Source organism: Ambystoma mexicanum, chromosome 13 (assembly GCF_040938575.1).
Source record: "Ambystoma mexicanum isolate Mex_15411 chromosome 13, UKY_AmexF1_1, whole genome shotgun sequence".
NCBI classification, from domain to species: Eukaryota; Metazoa; Chordata; class Amphibia; order Caudata; family Ambystomatidae; genus Ambystoma; species Ambystoma mexicanum.
In genome coordinates, this window is record NC_090938.1 from 800,066,279 (window position 1) to 800,093,789 (window position 27,511).

The window sequence follows — 27,511 nt, forward strand, 5'->3', positions numbered from 1 at the left end:
CTGGAGGACTATGGAGGCAGCTTTTATGAAACCACTAACCCCAATCGAAACCATGGCTATACCCCCTAAAGAGCTCCCACCACACATTAAAAAGCACCCTACAATCAGGCCCACACTCTCCCAATGGCACAAACTGAGAGCCGCGCAAGGGGTCCCCACTCGGTATGCGCCACCTTGGTCCAGTCTGCGGGTAATACTGTCCCATGGTCATGCGCAGAAAATTCACCAGAAACAAGATCATGAATGGGCCAGCATACGACTGATGGACAAAAGTGAAATGGGGAAACTACAGACATTCCAAGTCGCATGCACAAAACTGGGCCTCGATCAAGGGGACTGGCTCACGTACCTCACGCTACAAACAATGATCCACTCCCTCGCGTTGCCAGACTCCCAACCCCAGTCACCAGCCCCCTTTGAGGAGATGGAGCAACATCAAACATCATTCCCACACCTCTGCACCTTCTATCAAATGGCGATCCCCAATAACCTATGCAGGAACCACACACTGGCGCTGACTTGGTCTGAGGACCTAGAGACCCAGATAGGCATACCCAACATCTTGGAATATTACACGGCTATACCTCCACCGTCTACGAACCTCAAAAATCCAATATAAAATCCTACAAAAGACTACCACACCTCTGTCACACACACTACACAAAATGGGGATTGCCCAGTCAGACAAGTGCTGGAGGGAGTGCAGCGCTAAAGGCACCATGGGACACAACTATGTCAGGCACTGCCCTGGGATCACCCCCTACTGGGGGAAAAGTGCATAAGCAGATCAGAGACATCAGCGGAGCCAATGTCACACTCACACCCGAGATCATGCTACTCGGGGTGGGCTCAGAAGACTCACACACAGAGCCCCTCACCTGCAGACTCACAGGACTCATACTGTTCACGGGCAGGAAACTCCTGGTCATCCATTGGAAAGCCAAAACCCCACCCTCCCCATCCATGCTAGCTGCACTCTTATCAAAAACCTGCAGAATGGAAAGGGAGGCGGTAAGGCGACAGCAGACTTATAACTCCGCCAGAGCAGACCGATTCTGCGAATTAAATGATCGATACATATAGTTGGTTGGGGGTCGACAAGGAGAGACAACCTGTCTATCGGATACACCAACATCCCAATAAAGGAGCATGTGGGACGGGTTACAGGGGGACAAACGGCACAACAAGCGCAACGCAACATCAACTCTTATCTAAGCAACCACTTCACCAACGTTGGGGGAGGGGCGGATGTGAAACTGGCGGAAGGGTAAATTGCGGTTGTTATATTCTCTTAGCAAACAAGGAATGGCGCCTCAGGATTATTTCCGCAAATATAATGTGTGCCAATCGCACACCACTGGAATGTATTATGTTGAAAATGGCAAAAAAAAAAAAAAAAACGTTTCCTAAGGGAAGCAGTTCCAGGGCGCTAGGGGGCACGGACTAGCATGGCCGGGTGCGGATGGTGCTCCGTCCTCCGCACCCCTGTGTGGATGTGGTGTATGTACTGTGCCCAGGGAGCTGCTCCTTGGTGGCTGTGAGGAGAGGTGGTGTAGGAAGCCCCTGGAATTTTGATTTCTGGGGCTGGCCTGGAGAGGTGTCGGAGCTGGTTGTTGCTTTTTGGAAGATAGTGCTGCGTTAAGACAACCAGGGGCAGTGACTTTTTGGACTGCAGTGTGGGGGATCACACCCGGATGTTATCCTTTGGTGGCAGTGGCCCAGGGGCAGTTAGCAGGGGGCTGTAAAGGCTAGAAAGGCCTGGCCTAGCTGTTCCCCCCTTTTTGTGAAGTACATTGCAGGGGCCAGGGAGCTGTGGGGCTCTGCTTCCTTGGTGGGGTGTGTGTGTGGACTGAAACACTGGCGGCAAGGGTCAGAGACGGCATAGGGTCCCTTCATCAATTTCGGAGGCCTGAGGTAATGGAGGGTGCCGGTGTGGATGCCCCTTCCAAGGTGGAGGTTGGGGGAGGACCGCAAGTCCCGTCCACGAAGGAGGACGTGAAGGACAATTTACAGGAAAAACATGCATTGCAGGGAGAGGTGCAAACCTTGGTTGCGGATCTAGGATGCCGGGTGAAAGCCCTGGAGTCCAATTCGAGAGACTTAAGAATAACAAGCTTAGTGCGCATGTGGTGGAAATGAAGTTCGAAGGGAGGCTGTCCGATTTGGAGTACAGGGACGAATATTATCAGTTGAAGATGGATGACCTTGAAAATAGGGAATGCAGGAATAATCTTTTCGTATTTGGTCTTAAGGAGCAGAAGGGAGAGACCACTAGTGGCGTGGTGCGGAAGATGAAGGGCCTGGTCAATGTCATTAATGCAGAAGGAGGAGGAATGGAGGTGAAAATAGAAAGCCCACCGGTGGGGCCTGGTCAGAGAAAGAGATCAGAGATAGGTGGTGGTTAAGATACACTGAGGGGGGCGTTGCCTGCAACCATGCACAGATGCAACCCAGAGAGTTCCTGCTTGATCTGACCGTAATTATACCGATATTTGCAACCCAGACATCAACAAAGGTGCAGTGAACACAAAGTGAGTGGGCAACACGCACTGTGTGCTGTTCACCAGTGAAACGACAAAGTATGCCGGCCCGGCTCCATAAGAGGGCACAGAAGCTGCTGCCAACAAAATGGTGGCCGGCATCTTGCTCCGTTGAGGATGTGTCTGCGGTGCCCTGCAAGTGAGCGACTGCCCAGAATCAGCCCGCTTGTGCCACGGTAGACCCAGGCAGCACCATAGCGTATGAGGAGCAGTGTCAACAGGCCAGAACGGACAGTCAATGGCACCGAGAGTAGGCACGAAGGAGCCCCGTAACTAGAGGTAGGAGATCGGGGAAATGGAAGCAATGGTACTGGGAAGTTTCTAATCGAGGGGGCTGAACGTGCAGCGAAAGGTGTTTAACCGGCTGACTTCAAAATGCATTGGGAAGACAGCTGAGTTTGTGATCGCAATGTACGTCAGCAAATATTCCCAAATGTGCTGCTTAAGACTGGACAACGACCGATGGCACACAAACTGATAGGTGCCTTTTGGTGAGCTGTTTGTCCGAGAAAAAGGTTGTGTTGTACGATTATTGCACACTGCAAATAGACCTTCATTGATCAACGTCTCCAAAGTGCAAGCCAAATTTTTAGAGGAATCAGAATTAAAGCATTCAAGATATTTTTCGAAATGCCTACGTCTCATACAATCAAAAAAGTGACAATCCATAACCATGTCGCAGAGCGTTTCACAAAAATCATCAACTTGGTAAAATAAGTGCTTTGTGCAAAATCTGTTGTCCAAGGTTATATTCGTTCCCTGGTCGGAAACTGATTTAATCTGATCGCATAAAAAGAGACCGGGCTTTGTTACATGGGAAAGGGATAACATACACAGGAAAAGAATTCCGTTTATGTAAATTATCATATTCAGTATAGACTGAATAGGCATCATTTAATTCAATTGTGGTCAACCAATCCTGTCGGGAAAGTTTGGTTTTGACCCCCCCCCCAGAACGATGTATACGTTCCTCCTCTGTAGACCCAATTTCCTTCCGCAAACCTTACATTTTCCTTTTGTTGCCATTTATTGAAACAACGTTCGACCCCTCTAGCATCAAGCCAAAGTCCATGTACAAAGAATTTCTTGGAGGTTGTAGAAACTTAGCATAATTACTCAATTGACACCACACATATCTCACCTGAAGAGATACAAGGCACACCTTGTGGCGAACAATTGAGTTTGGAATGGATAACGAGAAGCCCAGAGTTTTCTTCCATAATTTCCCCTGGATAACATTTAGACTCTTACCAACATCGAACAAACACATGTCTAGTCCATACAATAACAGGTTCAATTTACATTGTGTAACATCGGATGATAGGGTAATAGAGAATTTGCATATTCTGGACATTAGACATTTCATTTGAGCAGTCAGTGGTTGTATTTTCTCATCCAATAAATTCTTCCACACAGCAAATGACTCAATATAGACAGGCAGTATCCCAGATAGCTCATACTGTAGACCCTCTCCAGGAGGATTGTACCCAGGACATAGTTTTAGGCTTGTGAGCTTTGGTAAAAATGACAGTGTTTCATTTAGCCCCATTTGTTAAGAAATTTTGTATACAAGCATATTCATAAAACAGTTGTAGTTTGTGCTGCAGACCAACTGCCGTTCTATCGAAATATCGGCAAAAACCAGCCAATCAAGTTTGATTTGTCCTAATCTAATTGGATGTATAGCAGTTGTCTGCCACATATTGCTTATGTACAAATTAAATAATGTAGCAGCAAAATACATCCTTGCTTTAGACCAAAGTGCGGTGGATACTGAAACAGAGGCGGAATCTTCACGAGTCAGTTGCATCTTTAATGAAACATTGCGAGGAGATGGACCCTTTTCAAAGGAACATTTAGTTTAATTAACTTTGTCCCTTACAACACAGTCGAAAGCATTAGTTATGTCCAATGATGCCATGTATATTGGACACTTTGAATTATGTTTTGCATCATGTAGTAAATGAGCCAAAACGGTTGTGTTTAGTGCAGACCCCACGCTTTTTCTAAAGCCAACTTGTGATTTCGAGAAGAGCAAATGTTATCTCTTAACACAATTAAGGTCTCTCAATAACAGTATTGCAAAAACCTTACTATTGGCATCTCTTAGGGCAATAGGCCTATAGTTGGAAGGATTCAGTAGGTCTCCTTTTTAAAAAATTGTTATGATCGACCGAGTCCATGTAGTAGGCAAAATTTGGGTCTCATAGATAATACCAAATAAAGGTTTCAGGATCCTAGACCACACTAGAGGGTCATTTTTCAATACAAATGGAGGGATACCATCAGGTCCAGCAGACCGAGATGGATTAAGTCTAGAAAGCGCACAGAGGATATCTTCCCATAGATGGCAGGGCCCACTGTAGGATCCTTTAGATTCAAATAGCCCTTAGGTAGTAAATACTTATTTGCAAATAATTCAACCCATTTGTCCTCAGAGTGGCCTCAAGAGGGACCCCATCCTACCAACACATTTATTGATCGTAGTCCAAAATTGCCCTCTGCTTTTCTTGTCCAAACCATGAAGCATACGTTGATTGTCCCCGTTATACAGATCAGTTTTTAGTGACTTCATGAAATTCTTGTGAATCTGGCAGATTTTATGAATCAGGTAATTATATCACTGTAATGCTGACCTCTTAAAATCAGTCAAATTCCTACCCATCGATCTTTTAGAATCACATACTCTCATATCAAAAGAATGGACTGCAGTCATGTTATGAGGACCTGAGGATCTGGAGCCAATGATTTTACAACAAGCCCTAATGTAATATAGCTCCTCTGTAGTCCTCGGCAGAAAGATCAGGATTTGACAGGAGATTATCATTCATCACCTCCTGAGAGAGTAATTTGTTAAATTCACCTCCTCTTCCCCCTTATTCCACTAAATAGTTGACCCCCCCCCCACCTGTCTGACTATAGACAGGAGAGAGCAGGTACCATCTCATAGGCAGAAAGAACCAATTCCAGCTTAAAATAAAGAATTAGATGATCACCTAAATCAGCATCATGATGTTTAAGAGGCCCTCTAATAGTGCTGAGCTCATCAATAGTAAAAATGAAGTCAATTTCTGAAGCACAATTTCCCCTATGCCTGGTGGAAGTAAAAGGGCAGGAAGGGTCATAAACATCAACTCCCCCAGCAAAATCAAGTAGTGCTGACCATTAGCCAACCATTTTCCAAAGCGGTCCGCTAAGTGAGATCGGAATGCCCCAATTTTGCTCCTGGCAGGGTCCCAGCACAAATTTACCAGCAAAGATTTAGCAGTCAGACTTACCGCCAACAGCCCTTCAGATATATGTACCACAGACAAATGTAAGCTCAAGTTAGAGTCAATTGCCACAATCATACCACCACTTGGACATCATATATGTAAACAAGTAGCAGAATTTGAAAAAAGTACAAAAGCCCTCCATTTCAAAATGATTAATGCACAGTTTACTGAATCATTAATATATCCATGTCCATAATCGATGAGGACTCCCTCAAAAAGTGATTCAAATTATCTTCCCCACACGCATTCCAATACATAATTCTTAGAACGAGTGTAAAGCAATTTGTATAATCTGCCACATATATCAGTGGATCAAGAGGTACGAGCAAGGCGGCTCAGTAAGATCGATGCCCCAGAGGCATAGGTCATCATAACACTTGTATACTTTGTGGACAGGTGAGACAATGCACAGGCCACAGATGGAATGGACCACCAAGGGGCATACATTGGCACAACGAGTACTTGCTACCAAATGTCTAACAAATCAGCAAAAATCAGTGAGACAGAAGGCCAAACAGACCACGTTAGAATGTTATACTAAGAATCCTCATACTACACAAAAAGGAGACCCGATGTTGACACCGTTGGAGGCGGCCACAGACCGATGTGAGGGTGACCACCAAATTCCGGCAGCTATAGCAGAATTGAAGAACTCCCTGGAAGTCAAAATAGGCTACTGCAACAGGATGTTCGTGCACTGGCATGAAGGACAGGGAAAATGTAAATAAAAATACGCAGCACATACAACTGAGCGTGAAGATGTCAAAGCTTTGCAACGGAAAGTGAAAATGCTGGAGGACAAAACAGAAGACGCAGAAGGTAGGGCTCGCAGGAACAACATAAGGATTACTGGCCTGCCCGAAGGAGAAGGAAGCGACCCTACTAGCTTTGCGAAAAACATGCTGCTGCAGGAAGTTGGCCCAGTAACGTTTTGCAAGGTTTGGTCGAGCGGACGCACAGATTATTGGACAATAAACCCCCTCCAGTAGCACCCAAGACCGATAATCGCAAGACTACTGAACTACAAAGTCAGGGAAAAAAATCTTATCCTTTTCAAGGTAGGGTGGGACCATCCAAAGAGCATCAAACAGGCAGTCTATCCAGACTACACCCTACAGGTGTAAAATAGTAGAGCATTTGGCCCCACAAAAGACTGAGGAAAGCAGGCCTCAAACACATGCTCATGTTTCCGGCCGGACTGAAGGTCCTAAGCAACGGTCGCTCGCTTTACTTCGACAGCCCCATAGAAGCACAAGACTGGATGGATGCAGAAAAGATTGCAATGGCAGCAACGGACCCCTAAACAAGTAAAAAGGGCAAAACCCATTGCTCATCAGCGGGAGTCGCTCCCTATACATCATCCTTAGCTTCACGAATCAGGCGATATGCACCTTTGTTGCCACATTAAGCGCTTTGAAACACATTGTGTATAGGCGCTATATAAATAAACGATCATATCATATCACATACCAATTTACTCAAGCAAACTTACATACATGGCAACTGGAGGAGAAATTATTTTCAGTAATCAGCTAACTAAGCAGGAGCAGATCTACAACGGGGAATGCCACACTTTGGCCTTGGTGACATTTACAGCCAGCTGCCACCCCAAAGCAAGTTACCATAGGAATACTAGTTGCAAAGTATCTGACTACTAAGCGCAAACCGCCGGGAACGCACACCGAGGGGACACGCAACGCCTGAACATGCAATGTATAGCTGGGCATTTGTTTGAAAGTTGGGGAGGGAGGGGTTAGTTTTAACAATTGGTTTCAGTTGCCACTAAATTGGTCTGACAGTTCCCCAGTACGGTGTAACTAAATTGCTACTGTTAAGTTCCGGAGCTGTGTGCGGAAGTCAAGCATACTAGTCGGGAAATGCATTGCCTTTGGTGTTTTAATATGCATAGGCAAGTGGCTTAAATTTAAAAATCGCAACAGTAATGCAGAGTATGAGTGATAGCAAGAATATATTGACAGGGAATGTTAGGGAACTGTAAGGAAGGCATGGTATCAAAGTAAGACAGACACAAGTGACCACAGTTCAAGCGTGTTTATTGAATTTTATCAAGGGTGTGAAAAACAATCATCTAAAACTAAATATGGGGAATCCAAGATGGCCGCCAGGGAGACGACTCTGTGCTAGGAGCGCCCCCACAACCGCCAGCAAGAAAGGTGGGATAAATTGAGCAATTCCCCCTCCCCGGGTGCTCCTACCGGCTGGTTTCGGCACCTCGGTGCAGCAGCGCTTGTTGGTGCGAAGCAGAGGTGATGCCGCCTCCGAGGAGAAAGTGGCTGGTCGGTGCGGCGCGGCCTGCAGCGAGTGCACCGGTGGAGCTGCGCCCGCACAGCCCCGGGCAGGAGGGGCCACGACTGCGGGGAGGAGAGAGTGACCAGGCAGCACGGCGCGGCCTGCAGGGAGCGCTGGTGGAGCTACACCCACACAGCCCTGTGCAGGAGGGTCACTGGCGGAGAAGCAGAGGCCCGGGCGGGATCTTGCGGTGTGGGACAGCCTCCGCTCCTGGGATCCTCCCCGGCTTGTGGCGCTGTGAAGGGCTGAGGTGGAGGCACCACTGGGGAGTGGAGAGAGGGCCGCCCCAGGTCCTCGCAGAGAGGCCCCCCACGGTGAAGGGCAAAGCGGAGTAGCTCCGGGGGGGGAGACCCGGAGCTCCAAATTTTGAGAGGACTGATTCAAGCCTCGCCCGCGGGGCTACAGCGGAGAGAGGCACTCGACCCGAGGAGTGGGCCTGGTACAGGCAGCAGCGGGGCGAGCCGCGAGGAGATGTCTGCTGGTGCTGCTATAACTGCTAGGGAAGAGGCAAGGAGACAATCGGAGCAGCAGGTGAGGGGTTACACTGCCTGATTCTTGTGTCACGAACAAAAAACAAAAAAAATCTAAGAACCTGTGCGAGTGCCTGCCCCTTGCCCCCCCCCCCAACCCCCCCACCTTAAATTGTGAACAGTGATCGCCTCGGAGGGAGAGGTGGGTACGGGCAGATATAGCGGTGACCAGGGAGGAGCAAATCCGTGGAAGGAAGAGAAGCTGGACCCAGGCGAAGGAGACAGTGGTGCCAGGAGGTCCCACCGCTGATTAAGATGTCTAAGAATAGAGGAAAGGCTCCAGGGACCCCGACAAAAGGGGATAAACCTAAATATAAGATGGGAGCAAACTACGACCATCAAATAATACTGTCCTAGAGGAGTTTGTCAAAATAAAACAGGGCATATACTACAAACCCTATTGCCAATCATTAGCGCTATGCTACAAATAGTGTGGGATAATGTTTATGAAAAAGAAGGAAATGTTCACATAATGATAAGTCAGGAGATCAGGCCATTGGCCTCCCATCCCCACTTTTTTTAGCATGGGACAAGCCAGTTCACTTGAGCATAGCACACTGTTGGGCTTCTTCGGCATGAGCACACAGTTCCTTTTACCAACATCAGAGCCTTCTGTGTCCAAGTCTCTTACGCTCAAAGCTTTTTTGATTCAGAGGGCCCGATGTACCAAAAAACAAAAAAGTTCCTTTTCCAAATATTCAAGCTGCAGGACCACTTCGATTTCACAGTTCAATAGTTTCTCACGCGCTCAGATGGATACCAAACGGAGACCTTCTAGTGAGCACCCACGTGGCGCCGGACCACTCTGTGTCTGGTACCTTTCTTTGGTTTCATAAAGTTTAATCACATACGAGTCATCTTTCCTCATACAATGTTGCAGCTTGCAACCTTGAGCGTAACAGTGCAGTCTGCCATCAGCCTCTCCAACTCACCAGTTGGGCTGAATTCCCTGGCGTTGCTTTATTGTCGGAGTCAATGGAAGTACCACAGCGGCATTCGCTTCTCCCCCGTCTTGGCTATCGATCGATGTGGGAGAACCCTGTGTACCTTCGACACACCCTGCACCATTCTTCAGCTGCAATTCCTGGTTTTATGTTTCTTTTCCTCAATGCCTCTTCAAAGTCGCAGTTCGTCCCCGAAAAGGTCAAGTATAGGCTAGTTTCCTCCTTGCAGCCCTCTCTGGTCTCACTGCTTTCTGCTTGATTTAAACCATCGTCACTGAATTGCTGCTTCCTCGTGCGTTTTGCCTTGCTTAGAGTGTGCTTTTGTGCTCCACCTTTTATCAGTGTGAGGAAGTCAGATGTGTGTAATTATCAGTCATCGCCAGACTCTGGCTGACCCTTTTGTTGGGACATGTCAGGTGTACGGCTCTCGTGTTAGTCCATTGTCACGGACGATGCATTGTCCGTTAGAAAATGTTTGTGTCAGGAAAAGGGGGTGGAGCTTCTAGGTATCCTACCTGGTAGGATGGGGAAAATGGGCTACAGGGAAGGGGATACTGCGTCTCACCCTTCGGTGTCCCACTTCAACTCCCACAAAGACCCCTCATCCAGGTGATCCTCCCGTACTAGTCCACCCCCAGGAACTGGATCCAATAGCGATGGCTGTGTCTTGCCACCTGGATGCCAGATCCCTGAGGACTCGCGGGTGAGACACCTTCAGGTTTCTCACAGGACTAAACACCTATTTTAAGAGAAACAGGGTGATGACATAGCTATGCAGACACACAATTGACATGCACTACTTCAGGAAACACATCTTACCAGGAATAGGCAAGACAGGCTTGCAAAGAAATTGTGTGGAAATACGGTAGGTTCCACATACTCCACATAGGCTACAGGGGTCTTGATCTGGGTAGCGCCATCGGTCCCTTTGAAAGTACTGCACACTGATGCAGATAATGAGGGCCGCATGGTGATTTTGCATGGCTTCTTAGAGAACAGAGAAGTGTGTATTGTTGCCCCGAATCATGACGCTGCTGTCTTTTTCCATTCATTGTACACACGGCTAAGCCCCTACCGCAATAGCACCCTAATATGGGGCAGAGATTTTATTTGCATGCTTGATCCACGGTTGGACAGATCAGATGATACATTTACATATCCAGCTCCCCCAGCAAAAGCACTACACATTTTGTTAACATCTTAACAATTTAATGATATCTGCCGAAAACTGCACCCAGCCTCATATGACTACTCCCATTATTCTACCACACATAACCTGCATACTAAATCAAATTACTTTTTCATGGGTACCGAGTCAATAGGGTGAGTTTGCACATGTGGAATGTAAAGCAAGGGTGCTGTTGGACTATTCTCTGCTACTTATCAGGTGGATGATAACACCCCCACGCCGCTGAGCGCGAATACCGACGTGGAAATTAAGAAGCAAATCCCCGCAAGATGGGGCTTTCAGCTACTCCTTAAGAGACAACATTCAAAACTAGATTGTACAAAATAGAGGCAGCATTTGAAGTAGGGTGCCTCCCCATGAGCTTACGTGAGGCAGTTATAATATATTTGCCTAAACTAAACAATCCGGCAACAGAGTGTGGCTCCTATAGACCCTGGTCTCAACTGAACCAGGATAAGATACTGACAGCGTTGCCAGCGAACAGACTCCAAGCAGTGATATCTATACTTCTACATCCTGACCAAACGGGCTATGTATCGGGCAGGAGTAGAGCTCGGAACCTAAGACGCTTACACCACATTATAGATTGCACTAGGCACAGCACTGCAACAACCATTACGCAGTGGTTTCTTTAGACACTATTAAAGCATATAACTCCAATAGATGGGAATGGTTATATGCTACACTGGAAATATTAGGTATTGGACAACACTATATACGGTGGGTACAACTACTATACAATAAGCCTACAGCCTGGGTGAAAACGGGGTGTTGCTTCTCAGGAGAGGTGGGAGCTGGAAAAGGGCATGAGACAAAGCTGCCCACTATCCCCTATGCTTTTATCCTAGCCCTAGAACCCATAGAGGTGTTCCTCAGGGAAGAATATAGCGACGCAGGCATTAGTATATGCAGGGTACCACACCAAATATCCATGTATGCAGACGACATGTTACTCTGGGTAAGTCTCTCGTAACCAGGACTAATGTCTGGCAGAGGGACTCCCAGGACCCCCCTTGTTAATCAACTTTACATACAACAACCAGAAACTAATCTTCAGTACGTGCTAGGGATTCTGGATAATTTTGTGGCGCTTTCAGGTATTACCTTTAGTCAAGAGAAATCATGTTTATTCCCGCTGGTAGGGCTGCCAGCTCTCAAACCAGGCCTTCTTCCTACCCTGGCGTTAAAATGGAATTCGGGCACATTTAGGTATTTGGGGATAGACTTATACCATGACCCCCAGGTCAAACACATACATAATACACAAAATGTTCTGGATGGAGTGGCAAATCCATGGAATTTTTGACACGCTTGTCATTATCAGTTATGGGCAGAGCAGCCCTACTAAAAATGGTGGTGCTACCCAGACTATTACTTCATTTTACTAACATCCTGTATGATATACCCAGATACATCTTTAATACACTGGAAAGACTATGCAGGATATTTCTATGGCAAATCAAACAATGCAGGATAGCGCTGAGCACACTCCAGCGGACATATGAAGGGTGGGGGCGCGGGGACATTAGAGCAGCCAGGTTCGAATCTTACTACCTGGCAAGTCAATTGCTATTTGTGACAGGTTGGTTGGCAGATGACCCCACACTAGACACGTTGCTGTTACAAACAGTAGTTAAGCCCTTTTACTTGAAGGCGGTACTGTGGATGCAAGCTGACCACCTGGGAAGTCGTCCACAACTGTTGTCATTAGGCATACAAATCTAGAAAAGAGCATTTAAACACTGAGGTGCACTATCCCCTTTTCACCACAGATCCCAATAGCTGCACTGCTGTCAGGTAGACAACAATGGACTCTGAATATACGTAAACATTGGGAATCTTGTGGTGTGCTGACTGTAGGTGACAGGTTTCACAATATTGATGGATTTCTCAACCTTGAAAGAATGCACAGCCATACACAGTGGACAATACGTACTGTACCTGACTTTAGTATACAAAATTACACCTAGATGGTCGTCCCTGCGGGGTAACATGGAGACAGATAACACTGTAGAAACTATGTACGATACAGCCGAAGGGGGACACATACTGTCTAGACTGTATGACCTGCTGCTTTCAGGCCGTCATACCATAGAAATGAACGCGAGACATCAGTGGGAAGACTATCTAAGGGTGCACCCCACAGAAGAGTAATGGCTAGGGTTCACAAGAGACCACAAAAAGATTTTGGCAAACGCAAAGTTTCAGCTTATACAATTGCGAATCATACATAGAGCGTACCTTACACCACAAAAGATCGCAAAGTTCAGAGGCTCCAGTGTGCAGCACTGTCCCAAATGGAACTATGAAAACGTTGAATGACACACGTTTTGGTCCTGTCCATCTATGCAGCGATGCTGATGGGAAATAGCGGATAAGATGTCTAACTGTGGCTGACACTTAATGTACAATTTCCAACGTCTTGCTCGCTAGGTATCTTCCCGAGATCGAATAAGAACAAGCAGATAACAAAATGAAAGACTTAGTCTATATATTAGCAAAGCGCAGAATGGCTGACATGGAAATCTCAGACAAGCCTGACAGTGGAGCAGCTGAAAGACTTGCAGAAATGGACAATATGAGAAGCATTGTTGCGTCAAAGAGCGATACAGCAGAGTCGAATGGGAGAAAAAAGATCAAAGACTGGAAAACATTAACACACACCCGGTTTTCACCAGTAAATGCACAACAAGCACAATAGGCAGCCTACTTGCGCCATTTACTGTTCATGAAAAGCCTCCACAAGGGATTGCCAATATAATGTTGGCAGAAAACTATCAGAGGTCATTGGGAGAACTATCATGAGATACATAATCCATTACACGATGCATTGCTATGAACACCATTGCAGTGCAGAGTTCTTTCCAGTATAGGAACCCACTCATGTAGAAATGTAGGCATTGTCTGCAGCATGCACCATAGCGGTGCAATATTATAATCTTGCCATGTTGGATAGTAAAATGATAAATGCCTTCATTTCAGAGTTTTGCGTACTGTGAAACATGTAATTAGCAGCTAATAATGTCTCACTTACTGCATAATTGTACTACTACTCCCAAAACATGGAGACCACAACGCATACAAATATGAGCATATACAGGGAAAGTAAAGTAAGGAAAAAAACAGCAGCACTACCAGAAAGTGTTCATAACCTAACGGATTATCTTGATGCACAGAAATGATTGCTGTGTTTCAGGCCTGCTTCTTCCCCTATGTATATGCATCATATAATGTGACTGAACCCCAAGGAAAGTAGTGTAATACATGAGAAGGTTAAGGTCTGCAAATATGGTACCTTTTCAATTTTTTGTTCCCGTCAGTGAAGAACACCACCTGGCCTAGATAGGTCAGTGAACAAAAAAAGAGAGAGCCATACATGTGATGTCATCAATGACATTTGTGATGTCATCTTTGATGTCATGCGTGTTAGTCTTAGCAGTGCACAGTGGTGGCGCAAGTTATGGTTGCTTAGCTTACCATGACTGGTGAATTTCTGGGGTGTTTCCTTTTTACTTGTAACCATAGTGTGGATAGGTAAGTGCAAAGTAACTAACGTCCCTGTAACAAAAAAGTTTTTTTGCACTGAATTTGCTAGGTTGTTCTTAACGTCCCTTTACCAACGTTTTTTCACTGAATTCGATAGGTTTTTAGTAGGGCACTGTAACCAGACCCTTCCTTTAGCAGTTTTTTCTGTAAAAGGGATAGGTTTTTAGTAGCGCAACTTAACCATAACGTCCCTTTAACAATGTTTTTGGTTATATTTACACACACACACACACACACACAGACTAATATATATATATATATATATATATATATATATATATATATATATATATATATATATATATATATATATATATATATATATATATATATATATATATATATATATATATATATATATATATATATATATATATATATATACACATATACACACACACATATACAAGGGATTTTTTAAAGGTTTTCTGTACACTGAGGGGTAGTGCCAGAAAATACTACAATACTCTCGGAAGAGTCACCATTTCTAATCACTGTTATCCTCCCTAACCATGAAACTGGCAAAGGGTTCCATCTTTGCAAATCACTTAACTTTAATAAGTTATTGGGGATAGTGTTCTCTCTATATATTTACACTCCAATGATTTGCTTAGAACTACCCCCAGACTCTTTTCCGCCACTTTCAATTGAGAAGGAGCCCTAATCTCACTCCGTTTCAGCTGCGTTCAGTATTTCAGATTTCTGTGTATTCATTTGTAAACCCCGATACCCCTCCATATTCTAGTTGCGCCCACAATGATGGTAATGACCGTTCTGGATCCTCCATTGCAATTAGCATATTGTCAGCGAATACCATCACCTTGTGCTCTTTCCTTGCCATACCTATACCTCTAATCTATTCTGTACCTCAAATCCTTGCTAGCAAAGGTTCCAAGTATACATATCATACAAAAGGGGGGACAGGGGACAACCTTGTTTCGTTCCACGGAACAGCGATCTCTTGCCGGATAAAGAGCCGTTCATTGCCACACATATCAGAGGTGCCCGATAATAGGCTTGAACCATTCTCATGTACCCTGCCCCAAACCACATTTTTTCGAAATAATAGTGACTCGACTATTGAATGCTTTTTCTGCGTCAAGCGAAATCAATAAAGCCGGTATCTTTGCAATAGCTGTCTTTTCTATTAAGTGGCAAATCCTGCAAATATTATCACTAGTCTGCCTCCTCGGTATGAACCCCGATTCCTCTATCCCAATAAGCTGAGGTAGGAGAACCATCAATCAATTTGCCAATATTTTAGTATAGATCTTGGCATCCGTATTGATCAATGCTATGTGCCTGTATGATCCCGAGCGTGTTGGATCTTTGCCTGGTTTTGGAAGCACGATCATCCTGGCCTCATTCATTGAGTCCGTGATCATACCCTTTTGTCTAAATGAATTGAAAAGACTTAGCTAATGTGTGAAGGAATGTTTTATAAAATGTCATAGGGTATCCATCTGGTCCCGGTGCCTTATTTCTCGGGAGAGTTTGAATGACCTTCCTCACCCCCTCTTCCTGTATAGATGGCCTCCTCCAATCTCCCTCTATTGTCCTGGTTAATTCTTGGCAGTAGGACCTTTTTCAAATATGTGTCTTGTCTCTCCCCTTCCGTATTATCAGATGTGTACAGGGACCCATACTAGTTCTGGAAATGTTCTCGAAGATGGACTTGTTAGTTGTCGCTATTCCGCCCCCCCCCCCCAAATCTTTCCTTTTTAGTTTCAAGATTGTATGGGTGTGAATATCCCCCTTAAGCTGTCTAACTAGAAGCTTATCTGCTTTATTCGCTTTTATAATACTGCTTCGTAAACAATAAAGCTTTTCCAGCCCGTTTTGTTCGAAACACCTCCAAGTGGCCCTATGCATGTTTCAATGCCCTCTGCAACTGCCTATTTGAGGTCTTCTCCAAATCCAACTGCATCTCCTTCACCTTATTCACTAGTTCTGTTTCTTTGTTTCTCCCTTGCCGCTTTCATCGCTAGAACAATCCCTCTCGTAACCGCCTTAAAGGCATCCCTTTTCAGGCTTTCCCAAGGTTTAATTACCTTCGCTGGGATAAACTACTGTTTCCCAGAGTAAGTAAAGTGAAATTGACTTTACTAATCTTTTAAATTCCTAGACCCAGCACACCCTATCTTACAATAGAAGTGATGGAGGGGTTACTTAGTATCCCGTGTCTAGATACTCATGTAGCAGTCAAAGGCTACCCTTTCCTCTCAGAATGGCTGGTGGCAGTGGTTTTACAACAAACTACCATGATTTTTCCTGACCGCAAACTATTCGTAGGTCCAGTAACGTTAAATCGCGAAGCAATGTTTTTCAAGATGCCGTCTTAAAAAAGGTCCTGGTCTTTTTTCGCAGTTCTTTTTGGAAAGGTTCTTAGAGTGTTTCTAAGCGCACCAAACCAGGTTTGGTCTCCTTGTTCATTCGCCTTTGGCAGGCTTCAGGAGTGAAGACCACCTCTGGCGCCTGAGTGTCTGGGGTAGGCAAGAAGTGAGGGAGGTGCCCGAAACTCCCTGTGCTTAGTCCCCTAGGAGACCCAAATGCACTCTTTGGTGATTGGCTGGCTGACTGACTGGCAAGGACAGCCAGCCTACTGGGTGAGTGAAAGCTAGGCTGGAATGAATGGGAGAGAACTGAAAAAAGGCGAGTCTCTTGGCTTGGAAGGCCGAGTCGACCACTGGACGAAGGAACCAAAGAAGAGCTTGAAGTTGACGCCTGCTGCAACTCCTGGACCGTTGGTTTTCCCGGTGAAGCCCTGGTGCAGTGCCTACTTGCGAAGTTCTAATTGACAAAGAAGCCCCTGCAAAGATGACTTCTCTCTTTGAGTTGGTGGGACCAATCAATTCCAAAGTAAGCCACCTGGATACTCAACTCAGAGCTGGTTGAGTATCCAACTCCCAGACCTAAGTATTATATTGAGAAACATCAATCTCTCGCCCACATCCTTCCTAATGTCTCAAACCTGTGCCCTTCACCCATCATTAATAGCTATTAACACCCCTGCTGTCTTATCTACTGCGTTGGTCTAATGTAGACTGGGTTAACCTTTAAGCTTCAGCCTCCCTTTATCTATTTTCCGAATATGTGTCTCTTGGTACATTAAGATATCGGGATTCTCCCCTTTCATATCTCTCTAGTTTCTTCCTCTTAATTGGTGCATTCATAACTCTCACCTTGTAAGACAAAACTTTAATTATTACCATTGTAATTTAGTAGTTTTCCTGTCCCATTTTTTTGCACGTAATCTCTTCTCCACTTCTCCTCTTGGCAGATCCCTCCCCTTCCCTCCCTCTTATAAACTCTCCTAGACCACACCCCCTAACAACCTGTGCCTCCCCCAGCATTCATTTATCTTAACAAATCCCAACTCCCATCCCCCCTCTCCACCTCCCCTTATCCCCCTGTCCAAACAAAACACAGCTTCCCTTCCTCACACACCACCCCCCCTTCTTCCCAAACAACCCTCAGTCCCTGGGGAGGGCCAAAGTCACTATGAGCACCCGGGCAGAATGCCCAATGGCATTGGCCCCCTATCCAACCCAGAGATGCCGCGTGGGGGGGATCCTAAACCCCAATATAGGATTCTAAACGACCGACCACTACCTGTGATCCCCTCATGCTTCCGTCTTGACTTGTGTGTCCTCTCCAATTCCCACTCGTTGAATTGCGCTGCAGAAATCGAACTTAATCTTGCTGTCCACAATCCCTGCCACATCTTGAATAGGTACTGTAATCCAAGGGTCAGAGTTAATTCGCTTCCTTTTGTCTCTGTTCAATGCCGCCTTCCATTGCAATGTTTTCCGCCCTTTACATTGCAACCAATCCGCCTTTCTTCTATTGCTAGAAGGCTCTACTTCTGAAATCTGCAAAATGCTCATTCCCTCCTTGCATATAGTGATTCTATGTGCCGGTCCTCCCAGGTAAATAACAATCCAAATGAGAATGTCCATTTATATCTCACTTGCTTTTGTGCAAGGAAACGTACTACCAGGCCATAGTTAAGCGCTAAGTCCTGATACAGTTGAACTTCTGAGCCATTAATATTTAATCGCCCATGATGTTCTTGCGGCTCTCAAAATCGCTTCCTTTTGGGTGTAAGATATTAGTGCTGCCAAAACATCCCTGGGGCGCGAACCCGGTTCTATCCTTCGTGGGCCGACCCTATTGATACGGTCTATGTTGAATATCTCCTCTTTCTCCCCAGGGAGGAGGTCTGCAAATAGTTGCTGTGCAATTTTTAAATCTACGTCCCACTGATTCAGCCAAGTTTTTGATCCGGAAATATAAATCCTTGCACTGTATCTCCAAATTATGATATACTTTTCCACAGTCTTGTCGTTTTTTATTGCATCGTCTGATATGTCCTGTACCGCTCTTTCGACCGTGTCCACCCTCTCTTCCAATTTAGCACGTCGACTTTCACTCCCTGAAGCGACTGCTTCAATTCTGCTTTTAAACCAGGAAAATTGCGTCTGGAACATCACCATACATTGCTCTTGGAATTCTTTAGCAATTTTGGAAATCTTTTTGCATTGCTATGTTTGGAGTTTCTTCGCTGGCTTGGCGATATTTGTTGGAGTCCTCCGTCCCCTCAGAGGTATGGAGTGGAGTTACAGGAGACCACCATTTTTGAGGCTGCAATCTGTGTTTCTTTTCAGAGTTCTCAGACCCCCTGTAGGTGCTTTCCCCTTACTTTTGGACATGGGGATGATGTATTTGCCCCAATATCCAGTGCTTGCCCTTCAGATCTCTCCTAAAGGGTCGTCCCCCTATCTGTGGTTAAATTGCGACCCATGTCGCTGAATGAGTACATTCACCGAGAAATTGGGGGATTATTGCTTTGCCTTCGGTTGGGGGAAAAACACAACTTAAAACCTGGTTCACCCCTCAGCTGAAAGCCCTTAGGCTAGAAAAAAGGAAAAATGGAAGCCAACTGGAAAATCCTACCTTCAAAAGAAAACAAACAAAGACAAGGTGAATGAATTATCCTCCAATTATAAAGCTTAGATTATCAGGACCAAACAAGAAACTTATAATGAAAGGATTCAGAAGGCCAGCTCTAACACAAAGGAACTATTTGTAATCCGTAGGGAACTAGAATCACCTATAGTCTGATGATTCATGCCCAAAAAATAAAGAATGGTGCACGGACATCCAAAATGCTCTCTCTAACAAAATTGTCACCCTCCAAAATAAAATAGCAGCCAAAAGGCTTAATCTTTCCAATTCAGACATTTCCCAGAGACCCCCAAAAAAAGCTGTCCTCAATAAGCTCCAAGAATTCAAATTTGCCCAAGTTACTATTGTAGAGGTCGAAAAGATAACCGCTTCCCTTAAAACATCAAGATGCCAAGGCGACTCCTGCTCAGCCCAAATAATTAAAAGAAGCAGCTAGAGACCTTGCCCCATTTATCACCAAATTAATAAACGCCTCATTTAGGACCTGCCAGGTACCAACTAACCTCAAGGATGCATGGGTTTGTTTGTTTGTTTGTTTATTTATTTATTGTGCGCACCAGACCCTAGGGTAGCAGGGCGCAAGAGAACAAGGAGGTTTACAGCTTAGTTAACGTTTGCAGGTTACAGATTAGTTAACGTTACAGGTTACAGGCATAGTGGACATTTCGAATCTGCAGGGTAGGGCAAGTGCAAGTGCAGATAAGGCGTAGCTAAACAGTCAAATCTATGGCGATCAAACAGTAAAAGCAGGTTAGTACAAACATTATAAGAAGACGTTACGTATAAAGTGACATACGCTATGTCGCATTCTCAATAAGCCATTTTATGGTGTTCTTTCTAAAGTTATTGAAGGTTTGGTCAGATCTGAGTGCAAGGGGTAGGGAATTCCATAACTGTGCTGCCTTAACTGGGAAGCTGGAACCTCCAATGGTGGCTAGTTTGAATCTGGGCACTAGGAGGCAGTTGGGGCTGGCTGTCCTTGTGAGTCTCGTTGGATTTTTCCTGTTGAAGCGTTCTGAGAGGTATCGGGGAGCTTTGTTGTTTAGGCATTTGTGGATAATGGACGCAGATTTAAGGTTGATTTTTTCTTGGGTGGAAAGCCTTTTGTGTTTTCGTCTTATTTCTGAAATGTGTGCACTTCTGGGGATACTTAGGGCCGCTCTAAGTGCATTGTTTTGGAGCACTTGGATTCTGTGGATGATTTGTTTGGTAGTCCCTATGTAGAGGGCGTTGCAATAATCTAGTTTCGATAAAATGAGGGCTCTAGCTAGAATAAGACAGCTGTCCTCTGAAAGGAATGGTTTCCCAGCTCGTATTAACTTGCATGTATAGGCAGTGGATGATGACAGTGAGTTCACCTGTTTGGTGAAAGATAGTGTCGCATCAAGGTAAAAACCTAGGGTTTTTACTTCTCTGCCCCTACTCAAAGAAAGCGACACTAGACCCAACTATCCCAACCAATTATAGGCCTATAACAACTGTCCCATTTCTTCTTAAAATAACTGATAAAGCGGCATACCTCCAAATCCAGCGATATCGCGAGATTACCAATCTCTTAGGGCTTAGACAATCGGGCTTTAGGCCTCTCCACAGAACTGAAACTGCCTTGATCAACCTGAAAAGGCAAATAGATCATCTGAAAGACAATAGACAATGCGTACTACTCCTCTTATTAGACCTTTCGACTGCCTTTGATTTGGTGGACCATAACATACTTTGCAAACACCTCATCAGCGGCAAACTTCTCACAGGCAACTGCAGACTGGATTAAATCCTTTCTAAGTAACCGATCGATGAGAGTCTTCTCTCCTTCTGCTGCTGCAGACCCAACCCCTATTACATGCGGAGTGCCGAAAGGTTCTTGCATCTCTCGAACCATGTATAACGTATTTACCAAGCCACTATTTGACAAACTGGATCATTTGGGTGTCATCTATACAAACTACGCAGATGACACCCAGATACTCATACCTCTCTCTGGGAACTATGACATGGACCTTGCCTTACTAAATAAAATCTATCTCATCATCCAGCCATGGATAGCAGTCCATAGCCTCTGCCTGAATGATGAGAAGACCGAAATTTATTTTGATCCTAGGTGCCCCTACAAACATAGATGGCAACACTGCCAACGAAACTAAAACTCTAGGTTTTTACCTAGATTCCACTCTGACCCTTCACAAACAAGTTAATGCGACAGCTTCGGCTAAGTCATACACATGTCAGCTTATACATGCTTGTAAACCATGCCTCTCAACAAATAGCTGCATTATACTAGCGAGAGCTTTAATCTTGTCTAAACTGGATTACTGCAACACACTTTATGCAGGTGCAAACAAACCAATCCTAAACAAACTACAAAATAATGCTCTCAGAGCAGCCTTGAGCATCCCAAGGAGAGATTGCATCTCTGAAAGCAGAAGGAATCCCAAGGACAGGATTCACTTCAAAATAGTCTCGATTACACACAAATGCCTTAATAATGCTGCTCCACTGTACCTAAGAGAGAAAAATCATCAAAAAAAAAGAATCTCGACCGACCAGGGCCGCCAACTCTTTTTGCATTACAGTTCCACGGTTCAACCTGAAAAGAGCTAGCGGCAACAGCTTCCCCGTTCTAGCTGCCCCAGCCTGGAACGCCCTCCCCCTTCATTTACGCTCCAAACAGACACTTCAAAGCTTCAGGTCGAACACTAAAAAGTGGCTATCTATGAACAACACTCTTCATCGGAGTGTCTAGAGTTCCCTGAGACCTCCATCTCTTTCTTTACCCGATTACGCACTTGTTCTACGACATCAGTAAATTCTTTGTTGCATATGCTCTTTTGCTATTGCTATTTCACGCCACCTGCCTTGTTTATAGCCGACATTTGCTCTTTTATGTCTAGATTGTATGTACCCAGTTTGCCTTTATATGACTATTGTGTGTATCAATTTTGCATCCAAGCTGTCTTGTAATGCGCCCCCAGATACCCTAGGGTGTGGCGCGCTTTATAAATCAATAAAAACACAAACAAAACGTACTGGTCACCTTTAATTGAGCACTTCAGCCTGCCGTCCGAGTCCTCCAAGTATGCCATGTTGCTGGGTAGTTGTCCACCCCCCTCCCCCCGGTCTTCTCCAACGCGGCCTCTTTCTATTCTCTGCCACTCTCACCGTGATTATGCTTACTGACTCTGCAAATGTCTCTTTAAACCATCTACTATCTTCCCGACGGAGTTCGCTGCTACCTTTTTGGGGCGTCGCTCTACTGGGTTCAGCTCTTTTTTTTAAAAAATAACCTGCAGGCCTCCGGGTGTCACTACTGCCTTGGTCACAAATGTATTTGTCCTGGACGCACGTTGAATTAAGCCTTCACATGACTATTGGGGTTTAGTGCTTACTTGAGAAGGTGGTGGATGCAGGCTCTATCTCTGCGTTTGAGGTGTGCAGATTTTCCTCCCTTATTAACCTCTGCACTTTTAAGTAGTATGCAATTCCCGGGGGGAAAGGGGAGTCCGCTAAAGGAGTTTCCTCACGCGTGGGTGTAGACTCCACCTGCTTGGTCTTTGCTGCAACCAGCTTAACTTGTCCGCAGGTGCACGATCGACTTTCCACCAGAGCCAAATATGCCTGAAATGCCTTGTTGAGCCTCATATTGTCCTCCAATTGAGGGTGTGCCGGAGAGTCTCCCCCTAGCCCTCGGGCAATGTCCTTCACGTTCGTAGTGCAACAGAGATCTTCCTCCGTATCCCGGACAATCTTGGCTTAAACAGCTTGACTGGATGCTAAACAAGTCGCTCAAAGCATTCTTCCTCGACACTCCGCAGCAACGCCTGGCTTCACTTTATCCGCTGTTTGGGACACACGGCTACCATTGTTTTCTTGTGTTCGGCCCAGCAGGGACAGAGCAGTTCACACACGTCCTGCTCCATCGCCGCCATTTTGGAAACTCCCAACTGCCACTTTTTAACAAAAGAAAGTATGGTATATGGAAAAGACTCCCAGAAGGGAAAGCATTGGCTTACGAAGGACTTGGTCTTCAAAACACCATTGGAATCCCAAAAGGAAAAGCAGCATAGTAGTGCAAGAGAAAGCAGCCATAGAACACAAAGTCAGTTGGAAACTTATTAAGTGGAGCCCACTCTCACGATGGAACAGGGCATTCGGGATTGTAGAGTGCCCCATAGGCCTTCTCATGGACCTACCACCCAGAATCCCAGCACAGCCCCTTTTACCTGCGTTTCATGAGGCGGTCTAAAGCAAGCATGCCTTCTTCCCACACTGCAGCATGCAATCAGTATCTCAAAATGGTTGGAAGCAGCTTGAAGGCACCATTACCATTAGTGATCACTCTGAGCTCTATATTGGATACTCCCTTGCGAGCAAACTCCGCAAATCTTGGTAGCTTGGGAAGCATCTTCTCTCCAGGACCAGTCTGCCACTGTATGTAGTTTTATTTATTTTTGAAGTTTCATGAAGCTCTGGCAAGACCCAGAGGGTCGGCTCTGCACCATATACAACAAGTTGTTATGTTTACAAAGAAATAAGAGCAATGAAAGTGAGAGATCAATGCAATTAACATACTACTACATACACATTTCATTTGTAGGCTCAAGATACAGACTTAAGCCACAGAAGTTCGAAAATTTAGAACCGTAACAGAAGACCACTTTGGAGAAAAGAAGTTGGCACGTGAAGTTGAGGCAGAAGCTGGTATGCACCACAGGGGAGGTAATTGAGAACATTTGGCACAAAGACTGTCTAGAAGAGGTGCAAGTATGAAGGAAAACGAGAAAAACGATGGAGGAATAAAGGCAGAAAATGCTACTAAAGATAAGTGCAATGCAGCAAGGAGGAAAAAGTGCGCATTTGAGAATACAAGCCTGTGGATAGCAATCATTCAAAGTATCTCAGGCAGGGCAGCAGAAAAGGCGAATAAAGACAGGTGCATTCAGACGAGGGAAATGTGTGACCTATACAGGAACGCAATACTAGTGGCTAACCACATTCAAGGGAGGCCAGGACAGACAGCAAGGGGAAAGCGCGAGAGCAGCAAGATGCTAATGAGGGGCTATTAAAAAAAAAAAATTAAAAAAAAAAGGGGGAATGGGGAAAACTCAGCAGAGATCATCTCAGTTTGAAGAATAGGTTGTCAAACACAAGCTAAGCACTAACAGCATTCATGCGGGAAAAAAGGGGACATTAAGGGGTGAAAATGCAAACGTAGGCAAACAGCGTTCGTAGGGGAAATAAAAGGGTGTTTAGGAGTCTTATCGACCGTCAGGTAGTGGGGGCTACCTTCACAGTGGAGGATAGAAGAATTGGCATTAAGTAGAAAATGGCGACCAGGTGAGGATGTGGTGGAAGCCGAGCATGTTCAGAAGAGATTATGGTAAAGAAATTAAGCCAAAGTCAACGAGGTAAAGGCAAATGAAGGAGACGGTCGAGGGGAAATAAATGACCTAGGTCACTGAAAGGAACATAGAGGATTTAGATAGTGACGTATTCAGCACAAGAAACATGGGGTGGCTCTTGTTGATTTGCAATGTCATCAATAGTAGTCTATTGGGGGTTTTCCGGAAGCTGCAGCGAGAAGATGGTAGAGAACTAAGCAGAAGAGCACACTGAAGATGTTATTAAGGGCGCAGGTGTTTCCTCAGAGGTGTTTGCAAAGTAGCAGTGGAAGATTCCCAACGGATACATGAGGGTATCAAATGAAAGCTGGCTAAAGTCATGAGTCCAAATCTTATCAGACAACAAGCTAACAGAAGAGAGACTGGCAGTAGCCATATGTGGCACAAAAAGAACTCCAGGACCAATCAAACGTGGTAATAGTACCTAATGGAGATTGACCATAATATCACCAACACATAAAGGAAGTGTCTGGATACGAAAGAAACAACCAACAACAGCATCTGAAAGAGTTAGTCTGACCATACCTATCAGGAACAAACACCCAAATGAAAGAAGCATTGAGCATCATTTGCTTAAAAAGAATGCCATCCCCAAACATCCAACAGCTCCGGGGGGGGGGGGTACGGGGGGGGGGCAATAGCTTAGCAGCCCACGAGGAGCTCCAATACCACGGAAACCCCAGAGGGTAAGTGGCAATGATCAAGGTTAGAGGCAATGATCAAGGCTACCAGAAGAAAGCCACCAATGTCAATCCACCATGCTGCAAAAGTGCCAGAGACTAGCATGGGTCCTTATGAGACAGGAAGCACAACACCCAACACTGGCCAAGTGCCCAGCCATTGCCTACCATCTAATCCCTCTCCCCAACACTCACCTGTACTTGCACTGGTCCAGGCCTTGCACTTGCGGCTCTCTAATCCCTTCACTCACCGCTGCACCCATGCCTGACCTGAAGCACCCTGCAGATTTCTGAACTTCATGGGTCATTATCAGACAGGAAGCACAACACCCAACACTGGCCAAGTGCTCAGCCATTGCCTACCATCTAATCCATCCCCCCAACACTCACCTGTACTTGCACTAGTCCAGGCCTTGCATCTTCCATGCACTTGCAGCTCTCTAATCCCTTCACACACTGCTGCACCCATCCATGCCTGACGTCAAGCACCCTGCAGATTTCTGAACTTGTCACCCCTGTTCCTGGTCGCCACCCCCACGACTCTCTCTGTCCCGGCTCCTGGAAGTTTCACTGCCCTCTGCAACGCCTGTCTGCCTCATTCCTCGAGCTCTCTGCTTCAGTGGGCATCTGCACTCCTCCCCGAGACTGCTGCCCCTTGCATGTTACTCTCGCGACTGCCTCAGTCTGGCACCTCTTTGCCATTGCCCCCGCCAGCTGTCTTTCCAGCACCCTCTTCCTTTTCAGGGCCCTCCCTCGCTCTCTCGGGGCCTCTCTTCGCCGGCAGTCTGTCCCTGGACCCCCCCCCGCGCCCCCCAGGACTGGCGGGGGTCTGCTTTACCTGCGGGGGCCCGGCGTGGGCTGCCTCTGGCGGGGCCTGCGCTCTCCGGGCTGTCACCGGCGCTCTCCGCTCCCGGGGCGCCTCTGGGCCCTCTGCGAGGGCGCTCTCGGGGACGGGGTCTTGTGTAGGCCGCGGGGGTCTCCGGGGTCCTCTCCGGGTCGTTGGGCAGGTCCGCGGTGCAGCCGCGCGCTCCCCCCAGGTCTCTTGGGGGCGGGGGTCCCCGGATGTCGCGGTCAGTCGCCGGGGGGGGGGGTCTCGCGAGGTCTCTCGGGTCCCTGGAGGCCGCACTCTCGGCCGGTGACAGCGAGAGCGTGACGCAGCCGAGAGACGGCCCGGAGTGTGGCCTGGAGAGACTGCGCCTGAGGCGGGAGCGGAGAGCCGGGGGTGGGAGAGTGTGACGCAGCAGCAGAGACAGCTCGGGCCCGAGCGAGCGCTTGTGGCGCAGCAGCAGAGCGCTGGGAGGAGCGGGGGAGAGACCGCCGGGGAGGGGGTAATTGGGGAGAGGCTGTGACAGGCCGGGGTAAAGAGACAGCCCCGGGGCGGGGGGATAGCTTCAGGACAACAGCTAGCAGCGGGGAGATGCTAGCCAGAGACTGCCGGGAGGACACCTGGCTGTCAGGCAGGGGGGTGGGGGAGAGAGTGCTTTTAGCTAGGAAGGGGGCGGGGAGGAGGAAGAGGGCCCCAAGCAAGGGAGTGGGGGTGCACCCGACGCGGCTGCGAGAGAGTATCAGAGAGAGACAGAGGGAGGAGGGAACAAAAAGTATAGCCTCGAGGGATGGAGGAGAGTACCTGGGTAGATGGAAGGCAAGAGTACCAGAGAGGGATGGGGGAAAAGGAGTACACCTCCCCCCAAGCCCGAAATAAGAGTACCTGCAGAGATGAAGGAAAGCAATACCAGAGGGGGATAGAGGAACAAGTGTACCCCTCTTCCCCGAGGTAGAGTACCTAGAACCCCCATTCCCCCTCCCCATATAGAGTACGAGGAGGATATTCAAAACAAGAGTAGAAGAGAGGGAGGGAGGAAAAGGAGTACACCTCCCCCCAAGCCCGAGATAAGAGTACCTGCAGAGATGAAAGAAAGCAATAGAGGAACAAGTGTACCCCCTTCCCCGAGGTAGAGTACCTAGTACCCCCATTCCCCATCCCCATGTAGAGTACTAGGAGGATATGCAAGACAAGAGTAGAAGAGAGGGAGGGGGGGGGAGGAGTACACCTCCCCCCAAGCCCGAGATAAGAGTACCTGCAGAGATGAAAGAAAGCAATAGAGGAACAAGTGTACCCCCTTCCCCGAGGTA

At 46.5% G+C, this 27,511-nt stretch overlaps 1 protein-coding gene across 7 annotated transcripts in view; it reads right to left on the reverse strand.

Moving 5' to 3' along the window:
* Positions 1-26,995, reverse strand: part of PHF1 (PHD finger protein 1) — a 706,671-nt gene extending 679,676 nt beyond the window's left edge. For 2 of the 7 annotated variants that reach the window (XR_011283212.1, XM_069635206.1), the window contains exon 1: positions 26,217-26,995. The gene's annotated coding sequence lies outside the window, so the exon portion shown is untranslated. Of the gene's footprint in view, positions 1-25,573; positions 25,739-25,768; positions 26,175-26,216 lie in introns of those variants that run through there. The other 5 variants (XM_069635209.1, XM_069635210.1, XM_069635211.1 and 2 more) reach the window with 5 other exon arrangements.
* Positions 26,996-27,511: the final 516 nt, after the last annotated feature.